This window comes from Rhinolophus sinicus, chromosome 2, assembly GCF_057876585.1.
Source record: "Rhinolophus sinicus isolate RSI-liver-muscle chromosome 2, RSI-T2T, whole genome shotgun sequence".
NCBI lineage: Eukaryota > Metazoa > Chordata > Mammalia > Chiroptera > Rhinolophidae > Rhinolophus > Rhinolophus sinicus.
Window position 1 is genome coordinate 177,515,894 of NC_142502.1, and position 16,752 is coordinate 177,532,645.

Sequence of the window (16,752 nt, forward strand, 5' to 3'; positions counted from 1 at the left end):
ACCTTAACACTAATCATTCTGAGTCATCGTTGCCTGTCTGTATGCTAGGCACACAATGAATAACAGTCGACGGACTGACTAGTCTCCAGGAAATGAAATTCCATGAAACTGTAGAGGGATTATTCCCAACCCTAATGTGCTGGATATAGCATCAGATAGGCATGAGCAGCAGATGCGGCTGCTTCCATGAAAATTTCCCATTCTCTCCAGCCAGAAGAATCTCTTCTTCTCTAATGGGTATCCTCCTAGAATATTTCACATCTTTTCTCACAGTTCCTCATGTTTATGTCTCATGTCTATTTGCCACATTATACTACTTTTAAGTTTCTTAAGAGCAGAGACTATTTTTGTAATTTATTACAGAGTGATGCAAAGTGGGGAAAAAAATGTCTTCAAGCTAAAATTAATTCATTTTTACACTTCTCTAAGTTCAGCAGCATTATAGTGTCCTGAAAGTATGCAATTTCAAACAAATTAAAATGAATTCCACTTGCACTCATTCAGTCAGTTGGTAGCAAAGGATGGACACTAACACGTCACGCCACACTGCTGACAGGGCCAGTGAGCCTCTTTGCTCAGCTATTTCCCAGTGAACAAAGATAGCAGCCAAACACTTTCTAGGTCATTTGTTCTGTTTGTAAACAGAAAATGTATAATACGTAACAAGATGTAATCCTTTGTAAACTGGGTTTACACAGAATGAAAGAAGTTTTAAAAAAAAATAAGAGGGAACTTAATGCAAGTCTTAAGTGCTTAATGAGCCCATTAATTAATTGAGAGATAAGTAATGCTGAAAATAAACAGGAGAGGTAATGGCCTTGGAGCCATTAATCTATTCTGGGAGTACTACTAAGGTTTACAAGGTGCTTTTCTTCTGAATTAGGAGCTGAGAGTCAGTCTACTTTCACACAACAGTTCTGGAATCTGGCCAGTCATAAGAATCACGTGGAAAGCTTTTGAACAACACAGATCCCTGGGTTCTTTTCAGACTTCCTTACTCAGGATCTTAGAGGTGGGACTCAGGTACATAGACTATTAAAGACCTGGACAGGTGATACTTTTGATTTTCTGATAAAAAGCTAGCCAGGTTTGGACATCATTGCTTTGGAACAGAGTTCTCAATCTTAGTGCTACTGACATTTTTGGATGGCTAATCATTGTAGAGACTGCTCTGTGCACATGGTCCTGCTGAACGACATTTCGGTCAACGATGGACCGCGTATATGACAGTGGTCCCATCAGATTATAATGGAGCTTAATTTCCTGTAAGAAATGAAAGGATGTGTGGTTCAGGAGGATTTTTTTCCTTTGATGGGAGCAATATCTGCGGGACTTGGCAATAGACTCCCTCCCACTCACAGCAACTCAATTTTGAGCACACAGATTACAACCCGATTAGTCAGCCACTAACCTGTTTCAGCATGGGGGAGCCTGTCCCCGCAGTGCCACGTGTTCACAGGGCGCTGCAGCCCTCCCAGGTCCAGTGTGGTGGTCTTCAGATTAAACTGCTGTAAATTCTTTGTTGAGGACCTGAGATCCTGCACAAGGACACAGGTCCACTGGAGCAACCTTAGCAAGGATTAAGTGCCACGGCCACTTTAGTAAAAGCTTTCTGTGGTGGTGGGGAGCCAGCGTGTCCCAGTACTTTGGGAATATTTTCAGGTTGTAATGAGGTAAAGCATAGATACGTTTTATTTCTTCCATCATTTCCATGTCGGAGAGAGTCCTTTGTGCCAGATAGGATCGATGGAATCAAAAACAAATTCCCAAAATCAAAATATTGAGTCCTTAATTCTACATCCTCTCCATATTAAACACCCTCCTTTTTTATGAACACCACAAAGTTTCTTACTCTGTCCACTGTTGCAACATGGGATAGCCAAAATCATGCTGCCATGACAACGCCCTACGCTCCTTTACCTCCCTGTCTTATTCCTTATTCCTCCTGGTCTTCAGGCCACCTTTCACTCCCTCCTGACAGTCGCTACGATGGTGATGTACTCCTTACCCAGCCAGATTCTCCTCGATATTTCCAATCAGTTCCGACCAAAAGGCTAGACCATACATACGTCTCCACAAAATACCCTTTAAAATATTATGCTAAATGAAAGAAGCCAGTCACAAAAGACCACATATTATATGATTCCATTTATATGAACTGCCTATAATAGGTAAATCTATAGAGACAGGAAGTACGTTTAATGGTTGCCTAGGATTGGGGTGAAATGGACACCTGGGATAGTGATGGCTACTGGGTTTCTTTTAGATACGATGACAATCTTCTAAAGTTAAATTTTGTTGATGGCTACATAATTCTGTGATTAAAAACTGTGGAATTATACACTGTAATTAGATGAATTGGTATGTGAATTATATCTCAACAGAGCTGATTAAAAATTGTCAGTATAGTTCACCACATTAACAAATCTAACAAGAAAATCTGCGTGATCATATCCATTGGGGCCAAATATTTATTTTTGAACGAAAGTGGCTTTGAAAGATAAAGTTATTATCTTATTCCAGAATAGTCTCTCCCCTGGATACCACCACCCACATTTTCAAGATATTTGAAGGGACACTGCATTGTGTCCAAATGCAGGCTGAAAATCCTTGAGTATGGTCCTTAATTAACAACATGTCATCCCACTCCAGGAGACCCACTGTAGGACAATGCGTACTCTTGGCATGACCCCAGCCTGCCATGGAAAAGGCCCATCCTTGTAATTCCTGCGCCCCTTTGGCCTCTCTAGTCCAGAGGAACAATGGACACATGAACACTCTCAATGGGAAAAGATCAAAAGACAAAAAGATGCCAATATCCAGCCTAATTTTGTCATGAGTCAGGCTGGTCAGACCCTGTCCTGGAGTACTAAGCCACAGAAGAGAAACAGCTGTGTCAGATAATTAAACGTTCACTGTTAGGGCCTTGGGCTCTCCAGTGAGTGTCTATTTTCCAGTTTTCAGCTCATCCCACTCAGATAACTATACAGGAAGTGAATATGTGTGTAGTTTAGTTCTAAAATGAGATCTGATACTGTCAGGCTTATGCCGCTTGACACGGACTCCTCAGAAGAACTTGAAATACACAGAAGACAGCAAAGAGCAAATATCAAGTGAGGTGAGATTTTGCATCATGTAAACCAAAAAAGAATGCATCTAAGGCAGTTATGCTTTTATCTTCTGGAAGAAATAATGTCTCATGAAGTTAAACAGCTTGTCTAAGTGGTTAGATAGAGATCTGTTAAGAATTATGAAAAGAAAAGTAAAGACTCAGTTTGAAAGACAGGGAAGAACTGGCTTTTGAAAGAAAAAAGTATAGGGAGGAATATCAATTTAGTAACTCAGTCAGTAGACAAAGCAGTGGACCAGAGTTAAAAAGCAGGGACCCCAGCTTGTGTCTGAGCATTGCCACATTTTTTACCTTCCTTCCATTCACTGGAGATGCAGATGAATAAATACATAGAGCTTTTATGAGAAAAGCTAAGTCTTTTGGAACGGTCCTGGAAGTCTAATTTACTTGGAGGACAAGCGTCATCTTCAAAACAAGATGCATCAACTGAACTCCAAATTCCTTCTAACTAGATTAGTGGCAGTCTGCCCGTCCCTCACGGTCTGTCTGCATGAGGTGTCCCTCTTCTGCATTCTGACAGCACCCTGGACATATGCTCAGTAGAACATTTAAATTGTTTTTGGAAGATTGTTATTGTTTATCAGCTTTTCCCACTAGACAGTAAACTTCTCAAGAACCCCGACGTTGTTGGCATTTGCAGGGTTTTCAGTTTTCAGGGAACTCTTATCAGAGCTTCGAAGGCAGGCATACTTTCCCATCTCTGGTGGGTTGTGTTTCATTTTCAGATGTTCCATAGGCCAATTGGCTCCTTCCCAAATTAGGTAATTCAAAGGTTAACTACATACCTGAACTCTGCAGCAAGACCTTGTGGTAAGACAGATTGTAATGTAATACTGAGTTCCACCAGTATTTGGGCTGCACTCCAAAATGAATGCCTTATACAAAATTGCTCACTAGACTGGGTGCAGTGTCATTACATTGGCTTCAATTCAAATGTTTTTTCTGATGGCACTGTCGCATGGACGTCAGACCCTTGAACTGCACTCCGCCAGTCGGGCCCCAGGTGAGCTTTATCTATTATGTCAGCCATGCTTATATGAGATGCTAAAGAAACAAATTGCTTAGTGACACCCATGAGGCCTAAAAGAATTCAAGCACTTTCTCTGTTGCCTGTCTTCATGGGAGGGGTGGGGGTGAGGGCAGGGTACAACAGCCTTTGAAGATTCTGATTTATGTGCCAGATCACGTACCCAGATCCCAGATATGGAATCAGAAATTTTATTATGTTCTTTGCATATTCCAGATCATCAGACTTAATCTCAGATCTTGTCTTTTTATTATTTTTAAACCTCACTCTCTTTTTCTGAGTAGAACTTTTCAATTGCAATATATAATGGATTCTCTGGATAAGAAATGTGTTTTCACCAAATCTTTGGGTAATCATCTTTCCATTTGTGCCACTTAAGTAAAAGTGACAATAGACACAGTTTTGTTTCTCAGAATTGCCTGTGTCAGTGCTGACACTAATATCAGTTTGAAAAAAATAAAAGAGAGCAATAAAGTCCATGGGTGTCCCCGTGCAGCACCAGCCGGCTTGAGTTGGTCATTACCTCCAGAGCTATAAGAAGACCTTTCTGGAAATCCTCCTGCCTCTGCTGCTGAAGCTCCTGGGATTAGAGACCAGCAGACAGAAGTGCACTGTTCTGTGTTTCCGGAACACACAGACATGGGACTTTGGAGTGAAGAAATCGTATTTGTCGAAACCTTTGCCCAGAGTTATAAATCTATGTGCTGCGTGGCAGGGATGTCTCTGACTCTGGAACAAAGAACAAAGAGCATATTAGTCACACCGAGGAAAACACCAAAGATGCAGAAACTATGGGAGTGTTCATAACGTCCCCTCTCCCGTCCCCTCCTGGTGGACCAACTGCCTTCTCTTCAACTCCTCAACTAGAGATTTCATGGAGCATTCCAGCTCCAAATCTGGGATTTTTATACAATAAAACTAGTATGAAAAATCATCTCTCAGGCCCTACAGATCCATTTTGAAGGATGATGAGTTCAGACCTTTCATGGAGGCATAAACCTCCATGTGGCCAGCAACCTGAAGGTCACAGTGTTTCGCGTCATGGGAGAGGTGAGGGAGTGACTCCCATCCAACGTCACAAAGCCCCTCAGAGGCCCAACCGTCCCCACTACACGGAAGATTCTTTAAAACATTTATCTGATTCATAAATATAATAAATTTTCGTTGTAGAAAAATTTGTAATTATATAAAACTATTAAAAAAGAAAAAGTTTCACAATCCTTCCACAATACATTTAATCCAACCACAGTACATTTTGTTGACCACGTTCTTTGCGAGTAAAGATAAAACTAACATGGTAAACCTTGCAGAATAAAAAGCGAAAATGTGGCTTTCCTATTTTGATGTTTAAATCTTGAATGTTTGCAACTTATTACATAAGACATCAAAGCACACTTAGACAGGGACCTTCCTTGCTCGAGATAGGTAGTATATTACAATAGGATATGAAAAACTGTGAAATCAAGCCAGCTTCATGAGACGGTGCACCACACAACATTCTCTGTGAAGACCCTGGCAGTGAGAGAAAACCCTGTACTCCAAAGTGGCCAAATCCTGCTATCACCACCTGCCCGGCACAGCACATAATCAGTGGAGGGATTCTAGGTGTGTGTGATATTACCCCTGAGTTGTTATGACAGACACAAAAATTCAAGCAATTACATTTGAGAGAAAGCAACCTAGAGTGGGTGAAAACAGAGTGATTGTGGTTTGTGCTGATCTTGCACTGACTAGGGCTGCTGATAGAAGCCGCCAGCTGCCCTGCAGAGGTAAAGAGGCAGCTCTTCGGAGGGTGGTTCTAACATTCTGTGAAGTTATCTGGGCTCAGAAGACAGTTCTGGTGAGAATAAGGATCAGCTAAGTGCTAAGCCAGGTCCTCTCGGCCTTTAAAAACCTCCATGTATGTATTGGGACGATGCCGGATTTGGATTCATTTTCAGTCGTTCTGTAAACTCTGCAGACCCTATGAGACATCTGAAGACAGGCCTATTTACAAACGATGGCTCCCTGAATCTGGGATTAATGGTACGCCCTTGCCTTTTTTATCTTGCTTTCCATTGTGTCCTTCAATGTCCAACTTGAAAGGTTAGGGGAAAAGAATGGGCACCTCTTCTGGCTTCAGTTTTGTCATCTGCACGGTGACACTGTTGGTTTACAGGGATCATCACTGAGTTCCCTCCCCAGCTCTGCATTCTCTGCTCTGTGGTTCTAAAACTAAACGTCCAGCATTGGGCAGGAGCAGTGTGGTCACTACTCCAGGTCAGCAGTGCTGGCCTGTTGGAAAAGCTGGGCTGCTTCCTGAAGAGATGTTTCAGTGACTGCCCCTCTGAAGCCAGTTCTTCTCCTGTCATTTACCGGGTAGGAGGTAAGGACCCCCGACAAGGGGACTTCAAAGGATGGCAAAGGAAAGAAAAGGACATAGGTGAGAGTCGTACGTTTCCTTTCTTTTTTCTCAATAATGCTCTTATTTTCCTTTTTGTTTCTTTGTTTGTTTTTAGTTTCAGATACACATGACTATTAACTTATTGCCACTTTTGTTTGCATAGCACATTTCCTTAATTTTTCAGCAAGCATTTTGTTATATGATTTCTAGAATAATTTTTCCTGAATGTCAATATTCTGCTGTAAAGGTCTTTAAATGGCTTGGAATGCGGGCTACTTTTCAAAAAGTTTTATTATTTAGCTTTCTAACAACTGTGAGGTAGGAAGTTCTGATTATTCCTTGTGAGTAATGAGAAAACTAAGACACATGGACATGAAACACACAAAGGGAGCTGAATTAGTTTGCCTACAGGGTCAGTAAAAGGTGTATGATTACAGTTTTGCAGGGGGGGGAGGGACTGCCCAGCATGAGTGAGATCACAGGGGTGTCTGAACACCCCTCCACGATGGCTGCTGTAAGGCAGGTAGCTCATTGGGGGCAGCAGCTAGATAAATGCCCAGGTCATTTTATTTTCCCACTAGCTACCTTTCTCTCAGGCTTACTGTCTGAAACCAGCTACATTGTCCCTTCTTTATGCTCCAGCACCGAAAACTCATAAATTTGGACATTGAAATTGTCCCCTTTAATCTCAGGCCAGGTTTGCGATGCCTTCAAGTCTCCCTGGGGAGCAGAGTGAAACCAAATCAACAGCAGTACAGACAGCTAACTGCCCAAGATGTGGCTCAGGACCACATGTGAGCTGGGTCATCTCTGACCTGTCCCCTGAGGGTATGAAATGGAATTGATTCAAAGAATCTGCATTCTCCACAGATCAAGGAGAAAGGGGTCAAGAAAACAATATCCATCCCCAAACACCAAGGAACAACTCTCTTGACTAGTACAAATCCATTCGGTAGACCCTTTGTTACAGAATTAGAGAATTCAAAGAAACCGTGAAATCATTCAGTTTATTCTCTGCTTTCAAATAATTAACAGGGATTCACTGAATTACTTCCTACACCCCCAGACATGTACCGGGATGACATTCAACATACAGTATTTTCTCAGGACTTGAATTATCTCCAAGTATCCTTTGGTAATCTCTTCCAATGTCATACCAACATCAGAGGGCCAGTTAATATCTAACCTGAATCCTCCCTGTTCCTTATTTAAGCCATTTATATTGTCTCTGATACCTTAGGAGATATGGGAGAGCAGCAGGTCTCCTTTTCTGGAGTCTTTCCTCAGTGTGTAGACTTGCCTTTTGCTATGATTCAGAGTGAACAGAGCCTGCAGGGGACAGTCACAAAGAACATAGACTGTTTAATTCTCCAAATAATAAAAAGAATCAGGAGTAAAGTTATCTATTTGAATTTTCCACGTATTAGCTCTGTGACCTTGGGAAAGTGATGTAACATCTCTAAACTTCCATTTGTTCTTTTGTAACATAAACATTATACTTAAACCAAAGATTATTATAAAGGTTAAAAGAGGTAATTATGCAAAAAAATTCACTGTGTACTACAATACAGATAAAGTAATATTCATTTGTTATGAGGATTAAGTCAGAAAAATGATGGTAAAATAACAAGTGTAGGGAGAATGTGGAGAAACTGGAACTCTTGCGCATTGCTGATGGGAATATAAAATGGTGCAGCCCTGTGGGAAACAGTATAACTGTTCCACAAAATTAGCATATGTTTCAACAATTCCACTACTGGTATATATGCAAAAGAATTGAGAGCAAGAATTCAAACAAACATTTGTACACCCATGTTCAGGTGCTGAGTATCCTGGATTGAAGGGACCAGAGAAGGTTGGCTTCATGGACATGCAGACCTAGACTGCGCATAGTTTTTCAAATAGACACAATCAAAACCTCAATTATTTTCGGGCCTAGGAGGCAGCTTCCCAGAAACTACCTCTCTTGTCCCCAGGTTGGAAAGCACCCATTGTCCTCTCACTCCAATCTGAACCCCAGGAATCCCAAGTGATATTGATTTATTGGCAGTTTAATTGTGTAACATCTTTATGCCAAGAGCTTCCCAGAAAGCTGGAGACAGACCGTCTGAAACACCTACTTGCAGCTGGGAACTGAGAGAAACCCAAAGGCTGGATACTGATGGACAAATTTTCTGGGGTAAACTGAAATAAGCAGCAGTATATCATTTAATGTCATCAGATGCTTAATAGTTTAACCCCAGTACAGAGGTACTACATTGTTGCTATTAGTATAATCTTTCCAGTGCACCAAAAAAGATGAAGGTCTGGTGTAGTGACGGCAGGAAGAGGTTATAGTGGTGGATTTTATAAAGGATGGTGGCATCCGGCTGAGTGATACAATACAAAGAGCACAGACTGTAGTGACACACAGAAGTGGATTCAAATCCCAGTTCTGTTACTTCCTACCTTGTGAATTTGAATAATTATTACACCTGACAATAGGTATAAATTGGGTCATATGTCAACAGCATTTAACCTAGATCAGTGTATGGCGCAGAGTGCATAACAGTATTTATTAAATAGATTGTATTTATGAACCCCCCAAACAACCACCCCTTTTGTGTTTTTGTTGTTAACTGAATGAAATAAAACCTTTGGTGAGATAAATTAAGGAAAAAAGAGGAGGCACACAAAAAATTAACAATGAGTAATTTTTACTCAAACAGATATACATATATGAAAGTTGAAAGAAAATTAGAATAGTATACAACTTTATACTAATCCACTTGAAAACCTAGATGAAATGGATATATTTCCTATAACACAAATGATTAAATCTGACTTAAGATGGACAAGAAAACCTAAATAAATCAGTTACTGTTTAAAAAGAAATAAAAAACACATTTCTCAGCTGTGCTATGGGGAAGTAAGAGAGCAACCTGGATACCTGCTCAGGCCAGTGTAACAGGACCTTGTGGGACACCCCTTGTGGGAAAGTAGAATTCGGGGGTGAGAAAGAGTCAGTTCTCTGTGCTCCAGCTACCCGACTCGTGTGAAAACTTGCCAGCCTTGTAGGATCTAGATGTTATTTATTTATTTATTTATTTATTTATTTATTTATTTATTTATTTGGAGGGAGCTGATAGGTTTCTTTGCAGATGTATTTCTTTTCATCGTATTTCCATTCCTACTCAGAAACACTGTCCTCTTCTGTTTTGTGAGGAAATTATATAAGAAAATGAAAGGAGCCTATACTAGGAGTTAGAAGACAAATATATCCTCACTTCAACCAGCCACATACGTATTCTAGGGGCCAGGCAATCACTTAGCCTTATAGGGCATAGAAGTCTCCACCTGCCAGATGGGAAGGGTACTGCTAGCCCATTGATTTTGCAGGTTTGTTTTGGTTTGTCTTTGAGGATTAAAAGAGAATGAACATCTGGTAATGAATAAAGGACATAGTGGGAGATGTTAGCATTAGTTTGAAGGCTACGTGTTGAGCAAAAATGGAAAAATGTGAAGACACATCAGTTATAATGTATTTGCAACACCTTTTTGTCGCCAGGTCAGGAGAGCTCAAATACCTGTTTCCACCATCCCAAATGTGCCCTGAGCACGTCCCCTTGTATTTAGGTCCTTCCCAGAGTCAGTACACTAGTGTCACCAGCAATTTGTTCAATGTCTGCTCAATAAATAATTCTGAAAGAAAGGGAAAGGTTAGGGATAATCTTTAATCATAAGAAAAATACTATCATGGTCATTATTATCTGGAAAGGATATTCTCAGTATAGATGGATTTCCTCTGGAATGACAAAGTGAATAAAATGGTTGGTGTTAAAAAAAAGAGCTATACAGAAAGCAGCTATCTAGGGTAAACCCATTCAGAAGAGTCCAGGTGAGTTTAGAATTTGATGCATATTTTTGTAAAGCTTGGCAATAATTGGTTTTATTTCAGGATTTTAAATCTTTTTGAAAAAGAAATAATAAAGTAATTAAGACTGTAGAAAAGTTTAGTGATAAACTCTCAACATAAAACCAATGTACTGTATGAAAGGTCTTTGAAATAAAAGAGGATGGAAAGAAGCTGATTCTAATGAAATTTTATCTCTAGGGGTATATATAATCAAACTCCTCCAGCATAAGTGCTTTTTTATTATATTCTTGTCATATTCATTTGTTTGTATTCAGAGTACTGTATTCTAAAATTACATATATGGCTGAATAAACTTTTTGTGTCTGTACATTTTATATTTTAGTGGAATATTTGCATATAAATGTTTTCAGCAAATTATCAAATCAATGACAATTTACAGAACATGAAGAGCTGAATTAATAAATTTGCTTGAAGATGGGAAAAAAGCTTCATTGCTCCTGAGCTCTTAAATATTGAACTTTATGTTTTCTGAAGTGACGTTAAAATGTATTTCTAATGTCAAAAATATATAAACATATGAAAGAATTAAAATGGGTTTATATCACGGGGTTAGAGAATATGAGACTTGGAAGATAACTTTAAGCCAAATGGGTATAGAATCTTGAAAACTTTAGCTTGCATGGGACCTTACAGATCATTTGGTGTTTAATTAATCTCTCAATCTTATTTTCAGAGAAATGAGGTCCCAAGAATCCCTCCAATTTTTATGAACCCTTCCCAGGTGCAGAAGCTATCATTTGAAATGAGAAATCTGGCCTATGGACAATGGGTAACCACTGGAGATTTTCACTGGAATTAAAAGGATGGCACAATCACAATATTTTGGGGAGATGTCTTGTGGTGATTGAGGCTCAATCAGGCTGAGGAGATGTGTAAGGCCAGTTAAGAGATTATTCCATTGGATCTGAGTAACAAAAGCCAAGACAAAAGTGGTATCCAAGAAAATGGAGGGGAAAAGGACAGAAGTGGAAATATGGCTTAGCGTCTCTTGATTTATACTATAGTAGCCTTGCTTCTGCTACTAACTGTGTGGCTTAACTTCCCTTGTGTTTCATCATCTGAAAAATGGAGCTGAACTGCGTGATTTCCAAGAGCTCTGGTGTCTGCAACTGAAATGAACATCTGGAAGTAGAGGGTGAAGTGTAGAGATATAGTGCAGATCATATTCCTCTTCCTTTCCATAGATAGAGTTCAGCGGTAGATGTCTGATCCAAGCTAGTCCAATCTTATTCTCCCTCTTGGTAATCTGAGAAATACAGATTAGAAATTTTTAGTTGAGTTGTATTGATGGTAGAATGCTACCCAGGAAGGAAGTCTGTGGACTCTTGCTGTTGAGATCCCTATGTTCCTAAGGACTAATTGTTTAAATTTGCCCTGGAACTCATATAATACCCTATATTCTTCCATGAACTTCTTCTTTTAAAGTTAAATTATTGCTCATGCTTTCAAACAAAAAGATTTTGACTAAACAATGCTTAATACACTAGACAATACAAACGTTCTGGCTGTCTTTGAGTTATGTGTTCTATCAGAGAAATGTTGTCCACTGGCCACCACACACACACAGACACACACACACAAACACTGGCAACCTTGTTGTTAAGAGCTCACACTCTAACCAACTGAGCCATCTGGCCGCCTCAGAAAGACACTCCTCAGAAAGTCTATAATTAGGTTACCAAACTTTTGACTCACTTGTCAGGAAAGCATATTTATCCAGAATAAGTGAAATTGTCAAGCAACTAATTATCTTTCTCGCTTAACATTCTGTATTTTTGAGGAAATATTTTTAGATTTTTATGTTCTGATTATCATTATAATCATTATTACTCAAAAAACTACTTTAGGGTCTAAAAGTGTTCTATATTTAAGGATAAGAAAAACAATGTCATTGTTGTCATTACTGAAGAATTTTCCCAAACGGAGAAAAACTACATAGTAGGAAGAACACAGTTTTTTTAATCAGAGAGACCAGGTTCAGCATCACACTTCCTGATTTCAAACTATATTACAAAGCTATAGTAATCAAAACGCTATGGCATAAACCTACACACACACATAGATCAACAGAAGAGACTAGAGAACCCAGAAATAAACCCATGAATACATGGTCAATTAATTTACAACAAAGGAGCCAAGAACATACAATAGGGAAAGGATAGTATCTTTAGTAAATGGCACAGAGAAAACAGGACAACCATATACAAAAGAATGAAACTGTATCCATACCTTATACACAAAAATCAACTCAAAATGAATTAAAGACTTAAATATAAGACCTGAAACTGGGGCGGCCAGATGGCTCATTTGGTTAGTGCGAGCTCTTAACAACAAGGTTGCCGGTTCAATTCCCACATGGTTTAGTGAGCTGTGCCCTCCACAACTAGATTGAGAAAACAACAACTTGACATCCTGGAAAAGCACACTGTTCCCCAACATTCCCCAATTTAAAAAGAAGAAGAAAAGAAGAAGAAGAAGAAGAAGAAGAAGGAGGAGGAGGAGGAGGAGGAGGAGGAGGAGGAGGAGGAGGAGGAGGAGGAGGAGAAGAAGAAGAAGAAGGAGAAGGGATCTGAAACCATAAAACTCCTAGAAGAAAATATGGGGGTAAGCTCTTTGACGTCAATCTTGGCAATGAACTTTTGGATTTGACACCAAAAGCAAAGGAAACAAAAACAAAAATAAACGTGGGGGAATATCTCAAACTAAAAATCTTCTGCACAGCAAAGGAAGCAATCAACAAAATCAAAAGGCAACGTATAGAATGAGAGGAAATATTTGCAAACCATGTATCTGGGAAGGGTTAATATCCAAAATGTATAAAACTCACAACTCAATAGCGAAAAAATATGTTTTAAAATGGGCAGAGGACCTGAACAGACATGTTACCAAAGAAAACATACAAATGGCCAATAGGCACATAAAAAGGTGCTCAACATCACTAATCATCAGGGAAATGCAAACAAAAACACAATGAAGTATCACTTCATTGTCAGAATTCTTATCGTCAAAATGACAAAAGATAAGTGTTGGTGAGGATGTGGGAAAAAAAGGAACCCTTGTGGACTGATGGTGGTAATGTTAATTGGCACAGCCTCTATAAAAACTCAGTATGGAGGTTCCCTAAAAATTTTAAAATAGCACTACCAAATGATCCAGCAGTTCTATTTCTGGGTATTTATCCAAAGAAAACAAAAACAGAATATCAAAAAGATATCTGCACTCCTATGTTCACTGCAGCACTGTTCACAATAGCAAAGATATAGAAACAACATAAATGTCTGTCAATGGATGAATGGACCAAGAAGTTTTGATATATATAAAATGTATAATGGAATATTATTCAGCCATGAGAAAAAAGGAAATCCTTCCATTTGCGACAACATAGCTGGAACTTGAGGGTATAATGCTAAATGACATAATGTAGACAGAGAAAAACAAGTACCATATAGTATTACTTACATGTGGAATCTAAAAAATAGGGAGAGTCAAACTCATAGGAACAGAGCGTAGAAAAGTGGTACCCTGGGACTAGAAGGAGGGGTAACAGGGGGATGTAGTTGGTAAAAGCATACAGACTTTCAACTATAAGATGAAGAAGGTCTAAGGATCTAATGTATAACATGGGGACTATAGTTAATAACTTTCTTGTATAATTGAAATTTGCTAAGATAGAATTTAAATATTCTCACCAAATATACATATACTTGTAGATAGAGACAGAGATAGAGATATATGTTAACTAGATGGGCATTGTTTCACAATGTATATGTATATCAAGTCATCATGATATACAATTTTATTTGTCAATTATAACTCAATAAAGCTGAGAGAGCGAGAGAGAGAGAGAGAGAGAGAGAGAGAGAGAGAGAGAGAGAGAGAGAGATCAAATTTAAATACGTGCTTGGCCACTTCCCAGCTGTGCAACCTTGATATTTCACCAGTCTTATTGGAGTCTATCCATCCAGGACAGCTTTCAGCACTATGATATTATCCCATTGCCTCAGGCTGAAGCTACGACTTTCCTCATTTGGGAAAACAATAGGGAAAATATGATACAGGGCATCCCAGCTTCATCGTTAGTGCATATTTCTTCTGTTGTATTTCTATTCATTCTGTGAATAGAAGCCCCTAATTTTGTGGCACCCTGAGTACCCTAAGTTCCTCACCTCGCTGGCGGACTTCAGCCAAAATGTACAGTGTATTAGGGACACATCATTCAGTTTCAAACCAACCTCAGCTCCCTTAATCTCACCTCTAAGTTCAGGACCCCCTACCCAGAACAATGTGAGCAATAAAACAGGGTAGCACTCTATCCCTCCCTCCAGCTCTCTTGTAAATGTTGTTCTTGATGCTTTCTCTTTCCAAGTCACCAGTACCTGTGTGTGCCTTCCTGTTTTCCCAAGAATCGTCATGGGTTTTGTGTTACTTTCTGTGGATCGCTCTAAGATCCTTCAATCCCCTTCTTCCCTCTGTCCATCTCCATGTTTAGATTTGGGGAAGAAAATATTTATAATTTTAGAGATGAGGAAACTAACAAATAAAGATGCTTTAGTGACTAGCCCAAGGTCACACTCATAGTAAATGGTAGAGACAAGATTTGATTTCAGGCAAGCTGATTCCAGAGCCTTTGATTGTAGTGCTTTGCTGTGGGGAAGTTCAACCATTTCAAGTTAGTGGGTGAATAGAGAAATAGATCGATGAAATAGAATGAATAGTCTGGAAAGAGACCAGTACATATGAAGATTTTGTATACAATAAGAGCAGCTTTCAAATCAATAAGAGCAGCTTTCAAATCAATAACGATGTTAGCAAGAAAATATTAAAGTTGAAACTTTCCCTATGCTTTATGCTAAAATACATTACAGAAAGTTCCAAGAATTAAGTGTCCAAAAATAGTTGAAATCATATAGGCAGTAGAAGAAAACATGGAAGGATTTTCAGTAGGGAAGACTAAGAAAGAGACAAAATTGATATTCCTTATGAACCATCAATTCTACTTCTGAGAATATATCCTACCAATTGATTCACATGTTGCCACAAAGATAAGTGTACCGGCTGTTTATGGCAGCATCATTGATTTTGCTTGTTTGTTTTAATAGCAAAGAACTTGGAGGTTGGTTCAATAAATATGATACATATAAGAAGCACATGTATGTAACCATTAAAAACTATTATAGATGTAAATATGCTAATATAGAAGTATCAAAGCCAATATTTTACCCAGTTTCAGAAGCTGTCCCCATTTTCAAAGATTACCCCCCACCCCAAAAAAAAAAAGCAAGGTCTTGATCTTTCAAGACCTTACAGTAAGACAGACTTATCAGGATTTTAAAAAGGGTTGGGAGGTTACTTGTCAAGGTTGGTAAGTGTATGCGAATTATTAGTGAGAATATATTGTTTGCAGCTTTTTTGGAGTGGAAGGAAGTTTGATAATATCTTCTATCACTTACTGTGTGATGCTGAGCTTTATTCTCCTCCCTGGCAATACTAATACCTATCTCCTAGTTTCATTTCAAAAATTAAATGTGACACAGTACCTAGCACATAGTTGCTACTTAAAAACATTACCTCCTGTTAATCAGCTCAGGCTGCCGGAACAAAATACCATAGACCAGATGACTTAAAGAGAAGTTTATTTCTCACAGTGCTGGAGGCTAGGAAGTCCAAGATCGAGATGGCAGCAAGGTGGTTTCATTCTAAGGCCTCTTCTCTTGGCGTGAAGGTAGCTTACCTCTCACTGCATACTCACATACCTCTTCTCTATACACCCAGAGAGAGAGGGCCGCATGCACGCACACACGCAAGGGAGCTCTTTGGTAACTCTTCTTATGCGAGGCCCTACCCTCATGATCTCATCTAAACCTAATCACCTCTCAAAGCCCCTCCTCCAAATACCATCACACTGGGGATTGGGGCTTCAATATGTGAATTTGGAGGGGACACAAACAGCCAGCCTGTGGCACTGCCACATGCATAAGCACAGTTTTAAGGAAGGAAAAGATACTTGTTCAGAATGGTTTCTATTGAAACAGGTATTAAGAAATCTATTCCAGGATTTCATGTTTAAGCGAGGATTTCATTTTTAAGCTGGAGAATATATTCCAGGATTTTCTTTGTAAGCCCTGAGCAGGAACAGGAGCATCCTACCAAGCATAGCAGGTTTACTACCCCTCTCAGAGTTACGGAAATCAATCATTGCCTCACTTATCCATTCCAGAGACAATCGAGAGTTCAGGAGGGAGTGGGAGTGATGGAGGAACAAAGACAAGTGGGCTTTGGCCAGAGGATAGTTCCTG

At 39.4% G+C, this 16,752-nt stretch overlaps 1 long non-coding RNA gene across 2 annotated transcripts in view; it reads right to left on the reverse strand.

Annotated features, from left to right (window-relative positions):
• Window positions 1–16,752, reverse strand: part of LOC109461063 (uncharacterized) — a 90,114-nt gene that overhangs the window by 41,256 nt on the left and 32,106 nt on the right. For both annotated transcript variants that reach the window (XR_016020499.1, XR_012496268.2), the window contains exons 3-5: window positions 10,107–11,702; window positions 7,776–7,869; window positions 4,681–4,886 (exon numbers count right to left, since the gene is read on the reverse strand). This is a non-coding gene — a long non-coding RNA (uncharacterized LOC109461063). The remainder of the gene's footprint in view (window positions 1–4,680; window positions 4,887–7,775; window positions 7,870–10,106; window positions 11,703–16,752) is intronic.